Source organism: Pseudophryne corroboree, chromosome 2 (assembly GCF_028390025.1).
Source record: "Pseudophryne corroboree isolate aPseCor3 chromosome 2, aPseCor3.hap2, whole genome shotgun sequence".
Classification (NCBI taxonomy): Eukaryota; Metazoa; Chordata; class Amphibia; order Anura; family Myobatrachidae; genus Pseudophryne; species Pseudophryne corroboree.
In genome coordinates, this window is record NC_086445.1 from 62,620,903 (window position 1) to 62,637,320 (window position 16,418).

General features: G+C 44.5%; 1 long non-coding RNA gene across 1 annotated transcript in view; it reads right to left on the reverse strand.

The window, feature by feature from the left end:
* Positions 1-996: 996 nt before the first annotated feature.
* LOC134998670 (uncharacterized) overlaps positions 997-16,418 on the reverse strand; it is a 209,516-nt gene continuing 194,094 nt past the window's right edge. Inside the window, exons 3-4 of the long non-coding RNA XR_010200844.1 lie at positions 2,258-2,387; positions 997-1,430 (exon numbers count right to left, since the gene is read on the reverse strand). This is a non-coding gene — a long non-coding RNA (uncharacterized LOC134998670). The remainder of the gene's footprint in view (positions 1,431-2,257; positions 2,388-16,418) is intronic.

A 16,418-nucleotide genomic window follows, 5' to 3' on the forward strand; every position in this document is an offset into this window, starting at 1 on the left:
GTACTCCTGGACGGATTCCCACGCCGGAGATCGCGGGCAATCGTGTTTTCAGTTCTGGTGGGTGATAAGGGATATAAGGTGAGCATGTTTATTGTATTCGTATATTCCTGACAAAAATCCTTAAAGGATTGAAACGTTGATGAACAATGCTGTGTTCATGACTTCTTCTTGTCAAGTGTTTGTGAGGGCCGCACCTCCGCTATCTATCTATCTATCTATCTATCTATCTATCTATCTATCTATCTATCTATCTATCTATCTATCTATCTAGTATGTATATATATATATATGTATGTGTATATATATATATATATATATATATAAAGTCCAAGGACATTTGCACACTTCCATATGATTAACACAGGTGCTCCCTTAATTCTGTTCCATTTGGTCCAGAGCAAGGGGGGTCATTCCGAGTTGTTCGCTCGGTAAATTTTTTCGCATCGCAGCGATTTTCCGCTTAGTGCGCATGCGCAATGTCCGCACTGCGACTGCGCCAAGTAAATTTGCTATGCAGTTAGGAATTTTACTCACGGTTTTTTCTTCGTTCTGGTGATCGTAATGTGATTGACAGGAAGTGGGTGTTTCTGGGCGGAAACTGGCCGTTTTATGGGTGTGTGCGAAAAAACGCTACAGTTTCTGGGAAAAACGCGGGAGTGGCTGGAGAAACGGAGGAGTGTCTGGGCGAACGCTGGGTGTGCTTATGACGTCAAACCAGGAACGACAAGCACTGAACTGATCGCAGATGCCGAGTAAGTCTCGAGCTACTCAGAAACTGCACAGAGGTGTCTTTTCGCTATATTGCGAATCTTTCGTTCGCAATTTTAAGAAGCTAAGATTCACTCCCAGTAGGCGGTGGCTTAGCGTGTGTAAAGCTGCTAAAAGCAGCTTGCGAGCGAACAACTCGGAATGAGGGCCAAGATACGGATATTCACAAAGGGCACTCAAACTTATCATGTCAAAAAAAAGTTCATCTCATATTTATTTTCACCCAGGCTGGGCACTCCAAGAAATATGATTTTTAATACAGAGTTGTTTTTAAGACTCCAAGTGCCGCTGTCATCATCTCTCGTCTTCTCTTTTTTTTTAGCCTAAAGAAACATTATAATAATAATAGTAATAATAATAATAATAATAGTAATAATAATAATAATAATAATAATAAATCCAACAAGAACTCAGACTGTAAATGATCAGTTCAATGTTTTGTGCTGTGCTTATCGACTTCCCTGTTGGTCCAGAGCCCGTGACTTCTCGGCAGCACCATGGAGAAATTTCAGCTCTGCAGCCATTTTTACTTTTCTGTCACTCGTCCAAGTTGGCTCCGGCTGGAATTCCACTTAGTGATTGGCTCCGAGTCCGTACAGAATACTTTTGTAACCTCTCAGGATATAAGTCAGAGCCCACAGAAGGTCCATATCTCGCAGAGCCTATGTATTTTAAAGAGCGTTCATTTCATTTACTGATATATTTAGTGATTTGACATCCATAATTACAACTGATTTTAAAGTACAGTATTTTGTTTTCAGTCATATTACTGGGAAAAAAATCTCTTGTACTTTCTTATATCTTCTGGAGGAAACAGATGAAATAGATATAGGAAATGTCCAAGCTTTCTTCTAAATGAGCTAGAGCTCCTATTTCATGAGACCGTCTAGGGCTAATTCCCTTTTAGCTCTTTGCGGAGCTGGCCCTGGATGAGCCCAGTAATTCAAAAGCTATAGTACCGCTCACATGATAGGCAAATATGTGTGTGAGGGGTGGGGGGGTGGGTTCCAGATGCCCAGAACCCTCTTCGCCACAGTCCGACCAGCGGCCACTACATGCAGAATAAAGGGGGGAATGGAGCTGCTGCACATGCTAAGTGGTAGCAGATTTTCCTGCCAAGTCTGCTGTGTGTGTAAGTGTCTGTGGATGCGTGCCCAATCTTCATCAGGGCCGGCAACAGGGGGGTTCAACGAGGACACCTGTATCAGGCCCCAAGATTTCTGGTCCTGAATATCGCACAAGAGAGAGAGAGTCTGGTACAGTAATTGCCTTACTGTGAATATTAGGCCAGCATACAGGTACATCTGGAGATTTGCACAATGTGTGGGATATACTTAGCTTGTTAGTGTTACATACTAATTATGCATCCTGCATGTGCTGGTGACAATCGCTCTAAACTCAAACATTTGCAACCCCCCCGCCCCCCCCCTCCTGCACCTGCACATATACACTTTGGTGGAAGCGAGCATTAAACTAAGAAAATACTTACTTGGAAATAGGCTATTGCAGGTATTGCGTCAGCCTAGTCTGTGGGTTAATGTTCTGCCTCTACTTGCTGTAAGGATGCTTGATGACTCAGAGATTGGAACACGGTAATCCTTTGTGTTTCATCAGATCCGCTACAAGTGTAGAGTCAAATATTATTGTCAAATAAATGCATTTTTATAACTGAATAAGGATGTTGAATCCTCTTACAATTCTCCTGATGTTTCATATACAAACTCAAAAGAAGGGTGAGTACAACAGTCATAGGCCCTCATTCCGAGTTGATTTCTCGCTAGCGACTTTTAGCAGTCGTGCAAACGCATAGTCGACGCCCACAGGGGAGTGTATTTTCGCTTTGCAAGAGTGTGAACGCCTGTGCAGCCGCGCGGCAGAAAACACATTTTGTGCAGAACAAGACCAGCCCTGTAGTTACTTATTCTGTGCGATGATTGCTGTGATGAGTAACACGGTAATGACGTCAGATACCCGCCCAGCAAACGCCCGGCCACGCCTGCGTTTTTCCAAACACTCCCAGAAAACGATCAGCTGCCACCCAGAAACTCCCATTTCCTGTCAATCTCCCTGCGTTCGCCAGTGCGACTGAAAGCGTCGCTAGAACCTGTGCAAAACCACGATGCTCATTGTACCCGTACTCCGCGCATGCGCATTGCGGTGCATACGCATGCGCAGTTTTGCCGTTTTTTTAAATGATCGCTACGCAGCGAACAACGGCAGCTAGCTATCAATTCGGAATGAGGGCCATAGTGCACCCAGTGTAACTAACATTTTCTAAGTAGAGCAAGACAATGATTAAAAGGTATAAACATCTTAAATTCATTTCCCCAGATTACCATATATATAAATGTTATCTTGACAGTGACTATGTCAGCATGACAATCCCGGTGTTGGGAATCGGGATGTAATGCTACTGCAAATCTTAAGCTTTATACGCTTCTAATTGAAAAATCCCAGATCCCTCAGACATCTGGTAGTATTTCTTTTTTTATCTAGAAACTGATGTTTTTTTTAGCTATATTGTTAAATCCCAAGTTATTAAACTGTTGGAAGCATATTATAATAACATTCTTATTATTCTTAAAACTGTTTTTAGGAGCTTCTGACACTGTGAGACGGATGAAGAGCCTGTGTATTTTATGGAGGCTCAAATGTTTTTGTGTTCTATAAAAAGTGGAGGTCACTTCCACCATGCACACCGTGCACACCCAGCACACAGATCCAATGGTTTGAGTACAAATACGATGTGTGGGGGGGATGCGCCGGTGCATGACCCCGTTCTGCACATGTGCAAAACAGGTCTTGCAATGTCACTCGAAGCCCTCCTGCCTGCTGTAGCATGATTGACATGCTGCGCCATTTTGGGGGCGGCACCCAGCACCGTTCTTCAAAATGGGTGCGGGTCCAGGGTCTGCGTTGTTGGACGCAGGCTTCCAGGACCCAGGTGTAGGGATTCTATGGCCAGCCTGAGTAAGCTTCAGCATATGAAGGCTGTCCGGTGCCTAAAACCATTATGAATCGTGACCAATGGGCGCAGTGGTGATCCTAGGCCGCGTCTTCAGACGCAGCAACCGGATCCTCACTAATGCAAACAGGAGGCGTCTATCTCCTACAGTCACATCCTGCAGCGCTAGAATTTTAATGACACGGAATTGCACAGCCGCTTCCCTCTGCTGTGTAATTCCTTACAAACAGGTATCATGCCCATAATGTTATTGTACTGTATAGTGGAAACTGATTCTTGTAATTTGTAATCTTACTAAACCATATAACTGCAATAACAAGGTAGGATTCTCTGACATCAGTTAGTAACACACTAAGTATGCGCGTCTGTCTAGTCTGTGGGTTAATGTTCTGCCCCTGCTTGCTGTAAGGATGCTTGATGACTCAGAGATTGGAACACCGGTAATCCTTTGTGTTTCATTGTATCCACTAAGTGTAGAGTCAAAGATTATTGTCAAATAAATGCATTTTTATAACAGCATATAGATTATCTGCACTGTCAGTCTTTTCTACTGGAGACGTTAGATGAGATTCAAGCTGAGGGTTGGTTTCCTTGCTCTATCACAGACCTCTCAGCGTTGCTCTTGAGTTTTCAACATCCATGGAAAAAAACATTTGTGTGCCGAAATTATCCAACATTTTTTATTTTGTGTAAAGTACAAGTGGTCCCATACCAGAAATAAACCAAATGGAGTTTATCTGAAGTAGGACTTTCTTCGAAGGATGTTGGATCCTCTTACAATTCTCCTGATGTTTCATGTAGAAACTTTAAAGAAGGGTGAGTACAACAATAGGAATCGGTATGTTTTACCGGCAGAAGGGATGCCGGCTGCCAGTATACTGACAGCGACTTCCCATCTGTCGGAATCCCGGCTGCGAGCCCCCTCGCCACGCTCTGGGCCCGGTGGCTCGCCACAGGTTATATTCCCACTTGGTTGGTGGCATGGACTCACTAACTAAGTGGGAATAATCTTCTGATGTCGGGATTCCGTCCATCGGTATTTCAGTGGCTGTCGGGATTCCGGCTTCGGTCTGCTAAATGCCGGGATCCCGACAGCCAGCATTTTATCTGCATCCCCAACAATCATAGTGCACCCAGTGTAAAAATTTGAGATGTGTGCCAGACTATTTTTGCTGGTTTTGGTGCTAATTCATCGTCCGTTTTTGGTTTTGCAAAAATGATGTGACTGGTTTTGGTTTTGTATGTTTTTTAAAATATTTTTACAAAAAAAGCTAAAATAAAAGAATGTGGGACTTTGTTTGTTTCTACAGTATTATTAACTTCAATACCAGGGCCGTAACTACATGTGTGCCAAGTGGGCTTGGCACACAGCGCAGTTGCCCTGAGGGCGCACGGCCAGCGACATGTAATGAGTCAAATTGACTCATTACATGCCGCCTCTGAAGTCTGCGCCGTGCGCCACCTCCGCACTGGGGAGGAGAGCAGCGCTGGGCAGGTGAGAAGGAGGAGGAGGGATGGGGACTGGAGCCGCAGCAGCGCTATTTCAGTGGTAGCTAGCGCCGCTGCAGCAGCCCCCTCTCCTTCCGTATTGGCTGCCCGGCGCTGCTGTGGATGCTGGGATGCGGTTCCTCCATCCCAGCATCCACAGCAGCGCCAGGCAGCCAATACGGAAGGAGAGGGGACAGCTGCAGCGGCGCTTACTACCAATGAAATAGCGCTGCTGCGGCTCCAGTCCCCCTCCCTCCTCCTCCTTCTCACCTGCCTGCACCGAGGGAGCTGCACGAGGAGCCTGACTGCCAGATGGTAAGTATCTCTCTTTCTCTCTCTCTCTCTCTCTCTCAGGGACACCGTCTGCCATAATGTGCAAAAAGGGGGCCTGGTTGCCGCAATGTGTAAAAAGGGGGACTGCCTGCCGCAATGTGTAAAAAGGGGGACTGCTTGCCGCAATGTGTAAAAAGGGGGAATCTGCCTGCCGTAATGTGTAAAAAGGGGGACTGCCTGCCGCAATGTGTAAAAAGGGGGACTGGCTGCCGCAATGTGTAAAAAGGGGGACTGCCTGCCGCAATGTGTAAAAAGGGGGACTGGCTGCCGCAATGTGTAAAAAGGGGGCCTGGCTGCCGCAATGTGTAAAAAGGGGGACTGGCTGGCGTAATGTGTAAAAAGGGGGCGTGGCTGCCGCAATGTGTAAAAAGGGGGACTGTCTGCTGTAATGTGTAAAAAGGGGGACGCTGTCTGCTGTAATGTATAAAGGGGGCTCTACCTGGTGTAGTGGCGCTACTGTGCAGCGTAATTTGAATAATGGAGACTACTGTGCACCGTAGTATGAATTGCTATTATTTTGTGGCCACGCCCCTTCCCCAATGAAGCCACGCCCCTATATATTTTTCGCGCGCCTACAGCGCGCACTGCCCCTATCTTACATCGGGGGGCGCCAATGTCATTTCTTGCACACAGCGTTAAAATGCCTAGTTACGGCACTGTTCAATGCTATTAATTTCCAGTCATTTCCGGTCAATTTGGACCACCTCACAGCTCACAATATTGTTTTCAACCAGTTTAGGCAAAAAGGCTGCAGCGAGCTGGCTGGTTACTATATGACAGAGCAGCGGCACAAACACAATTTATAGCACATCTGTGAACATTGCCACACAGCAGTGGCAGAAATAAAAAGTTGTGCTAGATGGAATTGTCCTTGGGCCCTCCTACCCAGTTTTTGCTGGATTTTAAAAAGGATATGCACAGTTTAACATACTAAGCACTTCAGCGACAGGGACTGCCACTTTTGTGGCTGAAGTGCTTGGTTTGTTTGGGCCCCCACAAAACAAGCTACCAGTAGGCTTAAGGCAGCTAAACTAACAGCTCTGCAGTGGCAAGATGTCATCGTCACTACCATCCTTATCCTCATCTGTGTGTAAATCATCCTCACACAATGTGCCTAATTCAGACCTGATCGCTAGCAGGGGGAGTGTATTTTAGCTGTGCAAGTGTCCGAATGCATGTGTAGCAGAGCTGTACAAACAGATTTTGTGCAGTGTCTGTACAGCCCAGGACTTACTCAGCCACTGCGATCGCTTCAGCCTGTTCAGGACCGAAATTGACGTCAGACACCCGCCCTGCAAACGCTTGGACACGCCTGCGTTTTTCGAAACACTCCCAGAAAACGGTCAGTTGCCACCCACAAATGCCTTCTCCCTGTCAATCTCCTTGCGAACGCCCGTGTGAATGGATCCTTCGAACAAACCCATCACTGAGCGGCGATCTGATTTCTACCTGTGCAACGCGCCTGCGCATTGCGGTGCATACGCATACACAGTTTAGACCTGATCGCCCGCTGTATGAAAACGCAGCCTAGCGATCAGGTTTGAATTACCCCCAATATCAATTCAACCCTGCTGGAATTCACCATTACAGAAGTCTCTGTACTTTGATGTAATTGCCAGTAAAAGTCTTCCTCATGGAACTTGTAATTCATTTTGATGAACATCATCTTTTCCACATTTTGTGGAAGTAGCCTTCTATGCCGATCACTGATAAGGTTCCCGTCTGTGTTGAAAACTGTTTCTGAGTACACACTGGAGGGTGGGCAGTTTAAGTAATGCAAAGCCAGTTTGAACATGGGCCTGCAAATTGCCTTGTAGTCAAAGGGACTCTTTGACGTACCTGTTGGTATACTGTAATTAAAATAACCCTCCACCATTCTTTGGATGGTGACCGTATAAAATGGAGTACAGTACCAGAACAGTACAAACAATAGCACAATATATTTATTTTTCACTTAGCAGCTCAACTGAAGCAATGCAAAGGGCATCCTTTTATATGTACATGAATAATAAATGCACAGGGGTAAAGTGCGCCAGAACAGTAAAACAATGGAACCATATATATTTATTTTTCACTTGCAGCTCCACTCAAACTTCAAGGACTTTTATTATCTGTACATGAATAATAAATGCACAGGGGTGCAGCGTACAGAGGTTGTACATAATCACATTTTTTTTATTTTTTTTACATTTTTCACTTTTTCTAATTTTTTTGCAACTGAGTAACAACAATACACACTGTAGTGCTGCTTATATATGAATGCACAGCCACTTGGATGGACACAGCACAGCCACTTGTATGGAGTCTGGAGTCCACAGCACAGCCACTTGTATACACAGCACAGCTACTATGAGTCTGGATACAGCACAGCCACTATGAGTCTCTGGACAAAGCACAGCCACTTGTGTACTATGGCACAGCCACTTGTATGAGTCTGAAGTCCACAGCACAGCCACTTGTATTTACAGCACAGCCACTACGAGTCTCTTGACACAGCACAGCCACTTGTATACACAGCACAGCCACTATGAGTCTGGACAGCACTGCCAATTTAACCATTTAACCAGCAGAGTACAGCGCAGCACACAGCAGCGTGCCTGGAGTCAAATAGCATTGAGTCCCAACCGCGGCGCCCTTATGCATAATCCGAAACCCATGAGAATCTGACACCGGGAGGATGATGTTTTGCCTCGATTTGAAATCTGAGCATGGCGGGAAGCCCAGAGCCGTAGCTCAGATTGAATTGGATCCCAGAAGTTCGGCACATTTGGATTTAAGGTAATCTAAACCGCTCATCTCTAGTAAAAATTTCCATTTTCTAAGTCAAGCAAGACAGTGATTAAATTTTATGAACAGCTTTTCTGAATACTGTACATGTTTTTGGGGACATCACAGACCATGAATGCCGGCACCATCCACTGTCAGTTCTGGACCACAATCTATCCAACGCATTTTATCCTGACAACCAGTGTTGTCAGTATGACTTCCTCAGGGGCATAAGGGCAGGGCCGTAACTAGGTGTGTGCAAGAGGGGCCTCGCACACAGCGCAGAGCCCTGGGGAGCGCACAGTCACGCCCCTGTTTAACACTGTACGGAGCATCAGAGCTCCGTACGGCTCCATTGCCCAGCCGCAGCCCGCCCCAGCACAGCAAGCCGCCTCAGCTCCCCTGTACGGACTCTGTACAGTGGAGCTGAGGTGGCTTGCGGCTGGGGCATGTTGGCGGGTCCTCCCCGCTCCCATACTCCGTATTACGGAGCATGGGAGCTGGGAGGACCCGCCAACATGCCCCAGCCGCAAGCCTCAGCTCCACTGTACGGAGCTTCAGAGTGGGGAGGACCCGCCAACATGCCCCAGCCGCAAGCCTCAGCTCCACTGTACGGAGCTTCAGAGCGGGGAGGACCTGCCAACATGCCCCAGCCGCAGGCGCCGCTCAGCTCCATTGCCCAGCCGCAGCCCGCCCCAGCACAGCACAGCAGCACCAGCCAGTGTCACAGAGGACAGCGGGGAGAGATGGTAAGTGTCTGTCTCTCTCTCTATCGACGCTGTCTGCCGTAATGTGTAAAAAGGGGGACTGGCTGCCGTAATGTGTAAAAAGGGGGACGCTGTCTGCCGTAATGTGTAAAAAGGGGGACGCTGTCTGCCGTAATGTGTAAAAAGGGGACGCTGTCTGCCGTAATGTGTAAGAAGGGGACGCCGTCTGCCGTAATGTGTAAGAAGGGGGACGCCGTCTGCCGTAATGTGTAAAAAGGGGGGCGCCGTCTGCCGTAATGTTTAAGAAGGGGACACTGTCTGCCGTAATGTGTAAAAAGGGGACGCTGTCTGCCGTAATGTGTAAAAAGGGGGACGCTGTCTGCCGTAATGTGTAAAAAGGGGGACTGTCTGCTGTAATGTTTTAAAAGGGGACGCTGACTGCCGTAATGTGTAAAAGGGGCTCCACCTGGTGTAGTGGCGCTACTGTGTGGTGTAATTTGAATAATGGAGACTACTGTGCACCGTAGTATGAATTGGTATTATTTTGTGGCCACACCCTTTCCCCATGAAGCCACGACCCTAATTTTTTGCGCGTGCCTACGGCGCACACTGCCCATATTTTACATAAGGGGGGGGGGCGCCAATGCCGTTTCTTGCACACAGCGCTAAAATGCCTAGTTACGGCACTGCATAAGGGGAAGACAGCAGATGGGGGCATAGCCACCTCTATCGTAAGAAATGCATGGAAAGTAATGAAGGACAAAGCAAGTTATGTGTTTGTATTATGTGTACTGTACTTTACTAGTAAATTGGTGTTACAAAGATAAAAGCATTTATGTGAAATCATGTGGTCCCAGTGGACTATAGCACACCAGTAATAAACCTAATCCTTTCTTAGATGACTTTCTGTCCTAATTGAATACAGGTAAATTGCACTTTGCCTCGCCCCATGCTGCTGTATAACTTACCTCATCTACGGTGCAGTGGTTCTCCTGTTCAGCTGGTATGTCCCGTCAACGCAGTGAGAGTTGTTAGGAGGAGGTACACGCTTGTGGTGCACACCCCAGCACCCATTGCACATGACATAGATGGGAGAACTTAGGGTAACATAGTAACATAGTTACATAGTTTCTGAGGTTGAAAAAAGACAATTTGTCCATCCAGTTCAACCTATTTGTGTGCTCCTACGCTGTATTATTTTTAGGACTAATTTTGTATTATTTTTAGGACTAATTTTGGCTGTTTCTAATGTCGGCCGTTGTGTTTATTCCTCTTTTTTTTTTTAAACTATAATGCGTGACTACGCACCATAACCCTGTATATCCTTATCCATTAGGTACTTATCTAGCCCATTCTTAAAGGTGTTGACCGAGTCCGCCATTACTACTCTCTCAGGCAGGGAATTCCGAACACGTATTGTCCTTACTGTGAAGAAACCTTTACGTCTCTGTATGCAAAATCTCCTCTCCTCCAACCTAAGTGGGTGTCCATGTGTCCTCTGATTTGATCTGACTAAAAACAGATCCCCTGCAAGCTCTGTGTATTGTCCCCTTACATATTTGTAGATGTTGAACACGTCCCCTCTTAGTCTCCTCTTTTCCAGTGTAAACATGCCTAGTCTTGCAAGCCTTTCCTCGTATTCCAGCGTCTCCATCCCCTTAATTAGTTTGGTTGCCCGCCTCTGAACCTTTTCTAGTTCCAGGATATCCTTTTTTTAGTATGGTGCCCAAAATTGTGCACAGTATTCAAGATGTGGCCTCACTAGGGATTTATATAATGGGAGTACAACATTCTCATCCCTTGCGTCAATTCCCCGCTTTATACATGCTAATACTTTGTTCGCCTTCTTTGCTGCAATCCTACTTTGGGTACTGCTGCTTAGTTTGCTGTCTATGTGAACACCTAAGTCTTTTCCCAGTACAGAATCCCCTAATTTTACCCCATTTAGTATGTAGGTGTTATTTTTGTTCTTGCTACCAAAGTGCATTACCTTACATTAGTCTGTACTGAAGCTCATTCTCCATTTTACTGCCTATGCTTCCAGTTTAATTAAGTCGTTCTGAAGAGATTCAGCATCTCCCTCCGTGTTTATAACTTTACGCAATTTAGTATCGTCTGCAAAAATTGACACCATGCTCTCTAGATCTACTTCTAGATCGTTAATAAAGATGTTGAACAATAGTGGTCCAAGTACAGACCCTTGTGGCACACCACGTAGTACTTCAGTCCAATTTGAAAAAGTTCCATTTACCACAACGCGCTGCTCCCTATTACCTAACCAATTTCTAACCCAAGTGCATATTGTGCTCCCTAGCTCTAGTTCTTGTAACTTATAGATAAGTCTCATATGCGGTACTGCGTTGAAAGCTTTAGCAAAGTCTAAAAAGATTACATCCACCTCCTTACCCAGATCAAGGTTCACACTAACTGTTTCATAAAAACTTAGGAAGTTTGTTCGTCATGATCCATCCTTCACAATCCATCTATTAATAACCTTATTGGCTTAAGTGAATTTCTGTATACTATCCCTTAGAATACCTTCCAGTACTTTCCCCACTATAGATGTAAGATTAACTGGTCTATAATTACCCGGTTCGGCTTAACTTCCCTTTTTGAATATCGGCACTACTTCCGGAATACGCCAGTCTTTGGGAACCATGCCTGATGTAAGTGAGTCATTGAAGGTTCAAAAATAGCGGTCTTGCTAGTTCAGAGTGAAGATCCATGAGAACCCTTGGGTGAATTCCGTCGGGACCAGGTGACTTATTAATCTTAATTTTTTTAAATCGGTTACAGACTACCTCCTCACTTAAATAAGCCCTTAGCAGTGAGACATTATCTTGTTGAGATTGTGTGTTAATCCTTGCATCTGGTCCTCTGTTGTGAATACCGATGAGAAAACCTCATTTAATTTATCCACAATGTCATTGTTCTTTTTGATTAAGACTCCCAGCTTGTTCTTTAAAGGGCCTATACTCTCCTTCTTTAATCTGTTGCTGTTGATATATTTAAAAACATTTTTGGGGTTTGATTTGCTTTACTGTGCTACTAGCTTTTCAGTTTCTACAGTACTTTAGCCGCTCTTATTTCTTTTTTGCATATTTTGTTACAATCCTTATAGTGCTGGTATGACTGCGCATTCCAGTCTGATTTGTATTTTTTGAATGCTTGCCTTTTTTTGCCCATTAGTTCCTTAATCTTTTTGTTAAACCACATTGGTTTGGAATCTTTAGTCCTTTGTTTGCTGCCCATGTGAATAAATTTGCGAGTATTACTAACGAACAGTGATTTTAATACCTCCCATTTCTTCGTAGTATTTTTTCCTTGAAACAAAATTTCCCATTAAATGTCCTTTAAAGCTTCCCTCATCATGTCAAAGTTGGCTTTGCTAAAGTTTAGAGTCCTAGTTGAGCCAATATAGGACTGCTTATGATAACTGATATTGTATGTGACCATATTGTGGTCGCTGTTTCCTATGGGCTCCCCTACTATAATATTTGACATCAATTCCCCATTGTTAGTTAATATCAGGTCTAAGATTGCATTGTACCCAGTTGGTTCCTCGATTAGTTGAAGTAAGTAGTTGTCATTAGTGTGTTTAAAAGCATACCCCTAGCAATATCACATGAATAATTTGTATAATTAATCTCTGGATAGTTCAAATCTCCCATCACTATTTCGTCACCTAATCCTGCAGCTTTTTCAATTTGCTTCAGTAACAATTCCTCATCAGACACATTAATACCATGTGGCTTGTAGCATAGCCACAATACTATCTTTTTTGTTCCCTTTCCCCCACATGTAATTTCTACCCATAACGTCTCAACAGTATTTCCAGTCCCCTTATGAATATCTTCCCATATATCAGGTTTTAAAAATGGCTTTACGTAAAGACATACCCCTCCACCCCGTTTACTTAATCCATCTCTCCTGAATAGCGTATAACCCTCTAGATTGGCTGTCCAATCATGAGATTCGTCCCACCAAGTTTCAGTAATGCCTATAATATCATACTGTTTGCTTGCTGCAAGGACTTCTAGTTCCCCCTTTTTACCTGTAAGGCTTCTAGCGGTTACATACATACAATTAAGATAAGTATTTCCCCTTGTGCTAAGGACATCATTTTCTATATGCAGTAATGATGACCCATAATTGTCGTTAGTTAGTGTTTTGGCATTACCTTTGGTAATACCCTTGTTAGTACCCATGTTAATACCCTTGTCGACTGCTCTTTCCCTCCCCCCTTTCATTCACTACCTCCATCCCCACTATTCTCACTGCATGACCCGTAGTTTCTAGCTAAACCCTTCCCCCAGGCACCTAGTTTAAAAACTCCTCCAACCTTCTAAACATCCTTCCCCCCAGCACTGCTGCCCCCTCCTCATTCAGGTGCAATCCACCGTGACAAAAGATGTTAATAAAATGTATAGTTACAAAACAAGATTTGCAGTAACCTATAAATTATTAAGTCATGTTACTCACTGGGGGAGGGGGGATTTTAACTGTATTTGGGGACCCTTAAGTAACGGGCGCCCAACATGCCCAACATGCAATATTAAATTGTTGTGCCGGCAGGGGCTAGTACCACGTGGGGCCATAATTTCTTCTCGCACCGACCGCTATAATTCAGGCTTTGGGCACCTAAACTCAGTACGTTTGCACAGGTTTAGCAGCTTTATGCATCTAAACTCAGATGCATTAGGCCATGACATGCATTCTAATTACTGGGTGCCCGAAACACTCAACTACCTGGGGCCCCCCAAATATGTTAAAAAAAAATCTCACTGGGGGTGATTCAGTTGTGCTGGGGATCTATACAAATGGGCGCCTGAAAAGCACCAGGTTTAACCATGCAATTCGGCTAAACCTGTCTAAAGTAATAGGGGTCAATACAATTTAGCACGATATGAATAGCGTCGGGAAGGAGGTCCCGGAGATATTCAATTGAGTGCGCTGTTAGGTCCAGCCAGAGGATTTCTTCTCGCATCCCTCCTAACCCCATGGTGTGGGAGACTTTTCACATATTTTTTTCTTGCATCCCCACAAAAAAATGTGCCTGCCGCGGCTAATTTTCACCTGATCAGAGCAACAATTGAATTGCTCCAATAGGCCAGCAGGGGGCACCCGGAACATTTGTATCATCCCCACTGTGTCTAAACAATGACATTTTTTTTAATTGTATACACTTTTAGGGCTTTGTTTCTCAGTATACTTCTGAATGAAAATCTAAAAATCTCTTGAGTGACTACAAAGTAAATAGTTTGCTGTTAAATTGCTTGTGAGAGAATAAAAATATGTTGTCAAAGAAGTTAAATAACTGTGATTGTCGCCAGACTTCTCATTTCTGAAATCACCCATGTTTGCCATTTCATTAATGTAATTATAGAAGTTATTTGTCAAGAAAATGTAAATTTAACCCAAATAGACTGGGTTTAGCCATGTATAATGACTAAACCCATTTAAAGTCCTGTTTACAGTGCCCAAACACAACAGACTTTTTTTTTTACACTTTTCTTCTCGCCACCTCAGAAGGCGGCAAGAAGAAATGTGCCCTCTAAAGCATTAATGCCCAAGTGGAGCAACAACTTGAATTGCTCTGTTGGACACCATCTAGTGGCAGCCACAGGGGAAAACAATTGAATCACCCCTATAGAAAGGGGCCAAGTCAACTGTTTTGGGTGTTTAATTTTCCTGGGCCTGTTTAGACGCCCAAACAATTTTCACAATTCAATTGTTGTTTGGGCGCACATGCATATCACGCCCACACAGAGGGGCTGATTCAAATGTTTTCTGTGCTGCCGCCACTAGAGGGCGCCCAACAGCAGCAATTGAATTGCCCTGCCATTTGGGCGGCAGCGGAGGACACATTTTCTTGCAGCCTACTGAGGTGTGAGAAAAAATGTCTTGAAACTGGGCACGAGAGTTTGGATGCTCAAAGCGGGGAGTTTAGACAGGTTTAGCCATTTTAGACAGCTAAACCCGGTCTGTTTGGGCACTACATGCGCGATGTGCATGGGCGTCCAAACACAATTGAATTGCGACAATTGTTTGGGTGTCTAAACAGTCAAAACAACCGAATCGGCCCCAGACAGGGTAAAGTCCTGCTTTGGGCATCCAAACTCCCGTTTGGGCGCCGACTGTGCTAACACACATTTCTTCTTGCACCTTAGGAGGTGAGACGGGAGATCTTCAATTGTGTCTTTTTATTGTGCTTGTTGTGCCTGGAGAGATCGGGTTAAGCCACGTAAAGTAGCTAACCCATACCAAACTAATGGGCTTGACGCTTAAAGTCCCATTTGAGCCCTCAAAGAGGTCACTTTTTCGCTCATTTCAGCTCGCCACCCTGGGGAGTGTGAGCCGAAATGGCGGAACCAACAGCCAATAGCATTCGAACAGAGAAACAACCAAATAGCTCCGCTGGGCACTATCTACTGGCTGCCAACGAAAAAACTATTGAATATCACCCACAGTATAATCCTATTTACAAAAATAATATGCCAATAAAACATACAATAATGGATGTCCAATAGAGAAAAAATTATGTGCTTATCTGAAAAGAAGACATTCAACCAAAGTACAATACCCAATGCATTTCGTTTGGGGTAATGCATTGTGGAATCATTTTTTATATCAGATAAGCCCGATTTTCATATATGTTTGCACTATTGGTGGCTGTCACTTGTTATTGCACTAGGAGGCACCCATGTTTTACCTATTTGTCATATTATATATATTGTTGCCATGTAGTGAAATGGGTAAACACTACAAGCTGTCTCTTGATTGTTATTGTGCATGACTAATAAGCCACAATAACATCACGTCTGAGTCACGAGACTTAAAGGTCAGGCTGATTAGACTGCAGGTGCATGTTATTTACTTGGCTCTATAAATAGTCTGCATATGCCCATGCTTGTTACTGTGTTATTCGATCATCACAGTGCATAGGGGGTTATGCAGAGTTGTTAGCAATTGGGCAAAACCATGCTGCACCGCAGCTGGGGCAGACGCAACACCACACAGAGTTAGATTTGGGTGGGGTGTGTCCAAACTGAAATCAAAATTGCAGTGTAAAAATAAAGCAGCCAGTATTTACCATGCACGGAAACAATATAACCCACCCAAATCTAAATCTCTCCACATGTTACATCTGCCCCACCTGCAGTGCAATATGGCCCCGCCCAACCACCAACAACTCCGAACAACCCCCTTAGCACAGGAGAGATTGATACCTTATAATATTGACACCTGTATCCTGTTACCTGCAATAAAACCTACTCTGGCTTGTCATTCAACTGTTTTGAAAAGGCGCATTAATTAATGGGCGTCACTGCTTTAATTCAATTGTTTTAAGTGCCCTTTAATCATTAAGCTTATCGCACCCAATTAGAAGG